The following is an 8,478-nucleotide window of genomic DNA, read 5'->3' as shown; positions in this document are numbered from 1 at the left end:
CGAACTCGCCCCGAACTTGACCCCACCGTCCCTCAGGCACCACTGAACTGATGAAACCCCCCCCCCCCCCCCCCCCCCAGGTCCCAACATCCTCCCCAGTCCTTCCCCGGCCGGGGGAACCGGCCCCTCCCTCTAACATAACGAATGTCATGCACCCGTCACGTTGTGCAGCAGTGGTCTGCTGCACTACCCTCATTCACCATGGATCCGACATCATTCTACCCCTCACAGTCCAGTTTTATAAAATTAACTGCTCGGAGCCCTTGTCACTTGTCGCTTTTAATCAGACTAATAAGTATTTTTTTATGCACTAAAAACAAATCATCTGCCTCTCACTGGTTTCACACTGCCTGCTTTTATTTACACCTTTATTTTTATGTTATTTACAGCAACTTCTAGTTTTATCTTATATTTTAGAAAACTCAAGCTCTACAAACCGGCAAATCCCTTATTCCATTGGAAAGAATTGCATAAAGCAACTTGATAAATTGTGTTCGGAAGATAATATAGCTTTTACAGACACTTGAGGCGATTTTGTGGAGTAACCCTTTCAACTTAAATGTAAGCCAGCTGGTTCAACTGAAAAAACGCACTATGTTTCTTGTACATTGTTTTGTCTCCAAGAGGGACTCCTGTGTTTTTCTAAGGCATGTTTATAAAATACCTAAACCTAACTGACTATGGACAGCAAAACTTATATATCTGGAAATACCAAAATCCTTCAAAAGTCAGCCACTCAAATGAGCCGAAGACTGCCCTGCTCTCGGTTACTGCAAGCCCCTTTTAATTTTAATGAAAGTGACTGGCAAAAAAAAACAGGAAAAGCAGCAGCTGGTGCTAACTGCAAATTTCTGGCTGAGCAATCCACCTTATTATTTAAAGGTCCTCAGTACTAAATTTTGCTAATATCAAACCTGTCTGCTTACTTTTGACACCACTCTTAATCACTTCTAGATTATCATGGCAACAGTCCTCAGACAAGATGGACATCTCTGTTTCTGTACAGAACCTGCACGCAACCATCTGGCTTCAAAACAGCATCACTAACTGCCCTACCTTTGACCTTCGATAGATCGCTTCAAATCCTGGTGTCATTTTGGAGGGGTGAGTGACACGGTTTAATAATTTCTCCTGTCACCCTCCAACATGGCCACTTGCTACTCTGGGGTTCCTCAAGGCTCAGTACTTGGAGGGACCAGCTTCACAACAACCTTGCTTCTCCCAAGGCTCGTCCATGACGTCCATCTATAGGATCTGTCATTCAGTAAGCATGGCTTTTCCTATCACTGCTATGCTGATGACACTCAACTCTACTTCTCATTCCAACCAGGATGACCCGACGGTAGTTGCTCGCATTTCAGCCTGTCTGAGTGACATTTCTAGCTGGATGAATTGACGCTCACCTTCAGCTTAACACTCTACTAAGACTGAACTGTGCTGGTGGTTCCAGCAAACCCATCGTTTCATCACACACTTCTCTATACAGGCTGGGTTCGTCAACCATAACTCCTTCCAGGACCAGCCAGAAACCTAGGAGTTCTGATGGATCATCAGTTAAGCTTCATAGACCATATTGCTACAACGACCCGGTCCTGGCAGGTTTGCCCTATGCAACATTAGGAATATTAGACCCTTCCTGTACAGAGCAAGCCACCCCAACCTTCTTGTCCAAGCTCTGTTTCTCTCCAGACTGGACTATTGTAATGCTCTCCTGGCGGGACTTCCTGCATGTACTATCAAGCCTCTACAACTGATCCAGAATGCAGCAGCGAGGGTTGTCTTCAATGAGCCAAAACAGCTCATGTTACTCCTTTCCTCATCAGGTTACACTGGCTACCAGTAGCCACTCGCATAAATTTCAAGGTATTGATGCTTGCCTACAAGACCGACCACTGGCACGGCACCAACATACCTAAGCTCACTAGTTCAATCTTACGCAACCCTCCAGAAGTTTGCGCTCTGCAAGTGAACGACGTCTTGTGGATGCCATCCCAAAGAGGTTCAAAATCACTCTCACAGACTTTTTCCTGGACTGCTCTCAGCTGGTGGGAATGACCTCCCGATCTCAATTCGAACAGCTGAGTCTTTTACTCATTTTCACAAAAACATCTAAAGACTCATCTTTTTCCGCCTGCACTTAACCAACTAATACTAGTACTTACCTTTTTTCTTTTCTGGTCTATCAAAAAAAATAAAAAACCCTGGCTACGTGTTCTGTACTAGTACTAACTGAGGACTAACTGGCCTTGTATACCGTTGTTGTTGTGTCTCTTGTTGATCTGATTGCTTCTATTGTTCTCATTTGTAAGTCGCTTTGGATAAAAGCGTCTGCTAAATGATTAAATGTAAATGTAAAATGTAAATGTAAACACCTTGGTTTTGTCTCTGTGAAAAAAGAAAAGAAACAAAATCAGAAAAAAGTAAGTAATATAGGTTTTGAAAGATATAATCAGTACAAGGCTTTTTGATTTTCTATTTCATGATAGTTCGTAGATATCTAATAATTTAGTAAGCTGATATCCTGTCTGATATCAAACTGTTGCAACAAATCCTGATCCTGAACTGTATCGAGACAGAATTAAAAACAACTTCTCAGTATTAACTAGTGCTTATTAGTTTGCCCATTTTTAACATATTGGCTGTTTCTTAGTACTTATAAAGCACATATTCTGCATGCCCATATTCTACATCCCTAATCCACATAAACCTTACTAATTATTAATAAGTAGCAAATCAGAATTTATTTAGGCAAAAAGTTGTAGTTAATGGTTTGTTAATAGCAAGAAATGGACCACAAAAGTGTGACCACAAATACATGCAATTTCATAATTTGTCTGATAATTGATGAGTGAAGCGTGAAGCTCACCGGAACACTGTGAGTCTGCGCAGTGTTTGACAGATGTATGAACCAGTCTCTAGACTCAGGGGGTCCCACAGGAGCACTGATCAAGTCATCTGCAGTCTGACATGATCTTTCCAAACTCTTTTTCTTCATTATTGTAGTGTTTGATCTGTCTGTCATCAGAAAACACACAGAGCGCTGAACAAAGGATGTGTGTTTGCTTTGCAGACGGCTGTAAACTTGTAGCGGAGGAGGAAGTGTTTTTATCTGAGGAAAACACAAAACAAACAAACAATAAAAACACTGATTAAACTATGTAAAATGAGTAGCTGTTCAATGTAGATGTCATCAGAAGGAAGTAATGTATGCAGAAATGAATGAACCTTGTTCTTACCTTGCCTTGCGTCAATCAGAAAAGGATAAGGCAACAAAAAGATATACAAAACCATTCGTATGTCTGTAGAAAATGTTTTAAACGAGAGTCTATCAACCATTTTTGAACTTAAAAATTGGACGAGAGTGCTGTACATTTATATAAGTATCTGGAAGTTGACGTGTTGCTAAAGCGGTGGCTTAAAAAGATGGCTGCGCCCCAGAAGCAGTTTTCTGTGAACGTGGAAGAAATACTAATGAGAAGAACAACAAAGTGCAGCACACGGTAAAACTTTTTGTGCTGCAAACCAGTGTGTTTACAAGACAATACATTAAAATAATAATGGTAAGAAACACCAGCTTGCAATATCAAGCATCAAAACTAGCAGTTTGTACAGCTAAAAAGCGGAGCACACTGGAAAGCCACACAAATTTAATTTACAAATAGCTGCGGCCTGCCAAAAAGCAGGTTGACTTATTGCTAAAAGCTATGACATCAACGAAAAACAGTGTCACTGAGTAGAATACACAATAAGTTGCATCCCAATTATGCGTATGCACTATTCTATGCTGTTTTATAGTTTAAAATAGTGTGAGTAGTGTGTTTCACAATGAAAATTCCAACAAGAAAAAGTGCACTTTAACCATCTATGGGGTTTATAAAGGTGCTAAGAAATTTGCATTTAAAATGCAATACACTCTAAAACAATATAAAACAAAATGCTAGGTTATTATTATTTTTTATTTATTTTTTGTTTAGCCAAATGCTGGGTTCATCTTGTTGGGTGATTTTACTGGGTTATTAAAAAAATAATAATAATAATTACCCAGGTGCTGGGTTGTTTTTCTGTAACTAAGCTGCTGGGTATTTTTTTTTCTACCCAAACCGCTGGGTTTTGAGCCTGCTGGGTAGTTAGGAGAGAGCAGTCATCAGCGAAATAAAGGTTTATATACTTTTGATTTCATTCATAAAGTCTTATTTTTGCTGTAAATTACTTTATTTTATGCAATGCAACCTACAAAAGGATGATGTCAGCTAAATGCATCACAGCAGCGGTCGGTCGTTTCGCATAATGGAAATGCATTTTGCCTTGCATAACCTAACCATTAACTGAATTTATTCTACATAAAGCTGAATATAATTAATTTAACATTAAAATATGTTCTCTAATCTCAGTACTGTATGTTTCTGGGCAGGTTGTGGAGTCAGTCATGGCATCTTTCAGCTATGAGTGAAACGCGAGGCGGCGGTCTGAGGTTCACAGTTCCCCGGCGAATAGCAGCCCTTCACCGGCTCAGATTTCGGCGAAACAGCAGGACGAGAATTAGGGCTATTGTGCTGAAAAGAGATTAGAGGAGAACGGTTGAATGCACTTAAATTAAAATGCTTCTTTTAAATGTTACAGTGTTTGATTTATGTAATGCTTGTTTAAATTAGTTTTACGTAATATGCTATTTTCACACAATTAAATACAATTTGTCTTATATTTTTGTTTGAAATGGGTGTTCTTGCTCATTGAGTAGTAAGTAATTAATAATAACTCGGTGTGTAATTTTTAATTTTCCGGCTATTTTTAAAGGGATAATCAGATGCAAAAATTCACTTTTGCATGTTGTTTGAACTGAAATTTCTGTTGGCAGTGTTTGGTACACATCCACCCTGTAATGATAAAAAAAAAGCCACCTAGTGCTGTGGTTTTTTTTTTTTTTTTTTAAATCCCCAATAATAATAATCACTTTCTCAGATCAGGCTGTTCTGAGATGTCCTGACAGAATGACATAGTTCTGCACAGGCCCCTCCCCACGATAGTTGATTGGACAGTAGTGTTTTACCTTAGCTTACTCCGCCCTGAGTGAGCTGTCATCAGCCCACCATTGTTTCTCCACCGGAGCAGATAGAAAAGAATGGACTCCTTAGTGATTGAGGTGTTTATGTTGGATGTAATATGACACTGCAGTCGTCATTTACTCCTGACATCTGAGCCACTGAAGACGCAGTGGATTACGTTTGTTTTTGAAGGGCAAGGCCCATTGATCTAGACATAAATGCATCTATGTTTGCATCTAATTATTTTTTTTTTTTAATGCACTTTTATACAAAAACAGTAACTCAGAGGTCCAAAAATCTAAGCACCTTTGCATAACTGACAAAGTCCTTTCATGGGATGCATATATTTGCATAGCTAACACTATTGAAACAGGAACACAGCCTTTGCAAGCATTTTCAAAAGGAACAGAAAACAACATTAGTTTTCAACGTAGCTGTCATCTGTTGATCCAGAAGGGAAGTGCTGTACAGAAATGAATGAACCTTATTCTTACCTTGCCTCGCGTCGCTTAGAAAAGGATAAGACAAAAAAACGAACAAGGCCATTCTTGTGTCTTTAGAAAATGTTTTAAACGAGAGTCTATCAGCGCCATTTTTGACCTTAAATAATTTAGAAGAGTGCCCTGTTCTTCTACATGAGAAACTGGAAGTTGACGTGTTGAATTGAGAAGAGTCTGGCTGCAGAGATTCATTTGGTATTTCAACTAACTGTGTTCAAATGTAAGCTGTTGTTTCTGTGAATGTGCAAGAATACATAAACTATTAGAATAACAAAGTGCCGGTTAAGAAAACGGTTAAAACGGTTTGTGCTACAAACCTGTGTGTTTTATAATTAAGACAATACATTAAATAATATGGTAAGACACATCATTTTGCAATATCAAGCACCAAAACAAGCTGTTTTGTACAGCTACAAATAGCTGGAAGTGGATGACGCTGGAAGACACACACTGAATTTACAAATAGCTGTTTCCGCAAGTTTTGTCTGACAAAGATAAAGGCTGATTTATTGCTAAATGATGTTGAGATGAGAGTCATTGTGCGTGTAAATTGGGTATAATAGGTGGCTTTTGCAAAGGTGGTCTGAAAAGCTGCCAACTAGCAACAAAATTTGCTAAGTTGACAACACTGGCAACCCATTTTTTACAAGACAAAAATAAGGCCAAGCAAACCTTCAAACGATATCAGATGCGCTACTAATGATGAGAAGTTTGGATCATGTCGGGACTCACTCAGACGATCTTTGAATATTGTTCATTTTGATGAACATTTTTCTTTTTCATCAAAAAGTTTAGCATGTTACACAGTCAGGAATCAAAGTTAATCCCCAACACATCTACTAGATTTAGACTCTACTTGAGATTAGATATTTTTTTTTTTTTGTTTTTTCCACTTGACATGTTTTGTACATATTGTTTTTTTTCTTTCCAATAAGAAAAAAAATATACTATTAAGCAACACACTAAGGCCAGATTATGAGAAAAAAACAAAAATAATTCATATTCATTTCAGTATTGTCTTCAGACATGCGACTATGTGTTCTTGGTCATACGAAAACCGCTTTGTTCACCCCTCACCTAAAACACCGAATGAAGGTCATTCCTTATTTTCACTTTTCCTTCTGGTATGGTCATGTCCACATACCCAAAGCAGAAGATTATGCATATCTGACCAGAAACAGAACTGATTTAGTTCATCTCTCGAGGTGTTTGAGTCGTTTATTCAGCTGAAGCTATTCACAGTCTGTATCAGAACGGTTGAAGGATTTGAATTGCTTCCTCTATTCGAGTCTTAGGGCTTGAGAGCAGTTCATTTATGTTTGTCACGTGGTGCCTGCTTCCTGGCTCAGTAACAAACACAAACATTACATATTAACTGTATGTTGTTATTATATGTACAGTAGGACCATCTTTGCTTCATCAAAGTGATTTTCCCCATCATACGGATAAAGTTTAAAGGGTTAGTTTCACCCCCAAAATGAAATTATACCTCATGATTTACTCACAACTCAAGCCATCCGAGTGGTATATGACTTTCTCCTTTTCAGACAAATACAATTGGAGTTACATTGAAGGGCAGACAAATGCGTTTATTGTTATATTTATAATAGCAGTGAATGGCTGTTGAGATTCAATAGTCCAATAGAAGACCAATAAAGTGCATCCATCCATTATAAAAAGTGTTTCACACGGTTAATAAACGCCTCCTGAAGTGAATAGATGTGTTTTTTTGTTTTATTTAAAAACCATAATCTTCTCCTAACTGACGTTCCAGCGGACGACGTAGGAATAGCATAAGCTCTGGTGAGAAGTGATAAGCGGCGGGAAGCACAGAGAGAGCAAAACAAAACACCGGCCATACATTAGAAGTACAAAACAAGGATTTGTAAAAAAAATGTTGGGGGATTTTCAATGTAAGCCAAGAAGAGACTGCATTTCCCTTTGCTGTAAAACAAAACTTGGTTTTTGTCAGACTAGCATATTCTCACCGGCGTTATGCAGTCACAATCAGACACAACAATAATTTCTCAAAAATATTATATAGCTGATTAAACATTGACTTCAGTGGTATGAGATGACTGCATGCTTTCAGCTGTTTCCCTATGGAACTATCACCAACTGAATTTGCAGCTCAAACTATTTCAAATGTAGTGAATTATGCCTACAAAACTCTATCATAATGCACACTGTTTCCATCTAACATATATTTTGAGCTGCAGCTTGTCATATTAATGGAGTGTTTCCACTAAGTTAGCATTCAGTGGCGCCCCAGAAAATTTTAACAGGGGTGCCAAAGGAGGCCACAGCCCATCTTGGGGTGGCACACACACACACACACACACACACACACAAAGAATTCAGTGTAATGTAATGTGTGTTATGCTTAGTTAACTTTTGTTTCTGTTAATGTAAATATAATTTTAAAATTAGCAACAATTAATTACTCTTTAAAATACATATTTTATTTATTTTCCTTAAAATGAATTACACATCAACAAATATATGTGTCAAACTTGTAATTTGCTAATTATAGTGCTTTCATTTGCCACGGTGTATTAAAAAAGGCGAGCAAAGAAATAATCAGAAACATTATGACTGGTCTATGCTCCTCAAAGCAACTCCCGACTCCATAATTCATAAAAGCTGTCTTGCACAATTTATCTAATTTCAAATGAATCTTGAAATGCTAACTTGTTTGGTTACGAGTCGTAAGTGGAACAATCGATTTTTTTTTTTCTTTTTTTTTTTTTTAAACAATGATCTTTTTTTTGGTTATTCCAATTAACGGTATAGAAGACTAGACAGCGGCAAAGGGCACATGTGCTGAAAGCACGGAAAAGCATCACGAAACAGACAGGATTTAATGAATGCGATCTGGTTGTTTGTTTGTGGATTTTTTATTTTATTTTTTTTGTTGGGGTTGTTAAAAGACATCT

Source organism: Cyprinus carpio, chromosome A14 (genome assembly GCF_018340385.1).
Source record: "Cyprinus carpio isolate SPL01 chromosome A14, ASM1834038v1, whole genome shotgun sequence".
NCBI lineage: Eukaryota > Metazoa > Chordata > Actinopteri > Cypriniformes > Cyprinidae > Cyprinus > Cyprinus carpio.
This window is presented reverse-complemented; position numbering follows the sequence as displayed.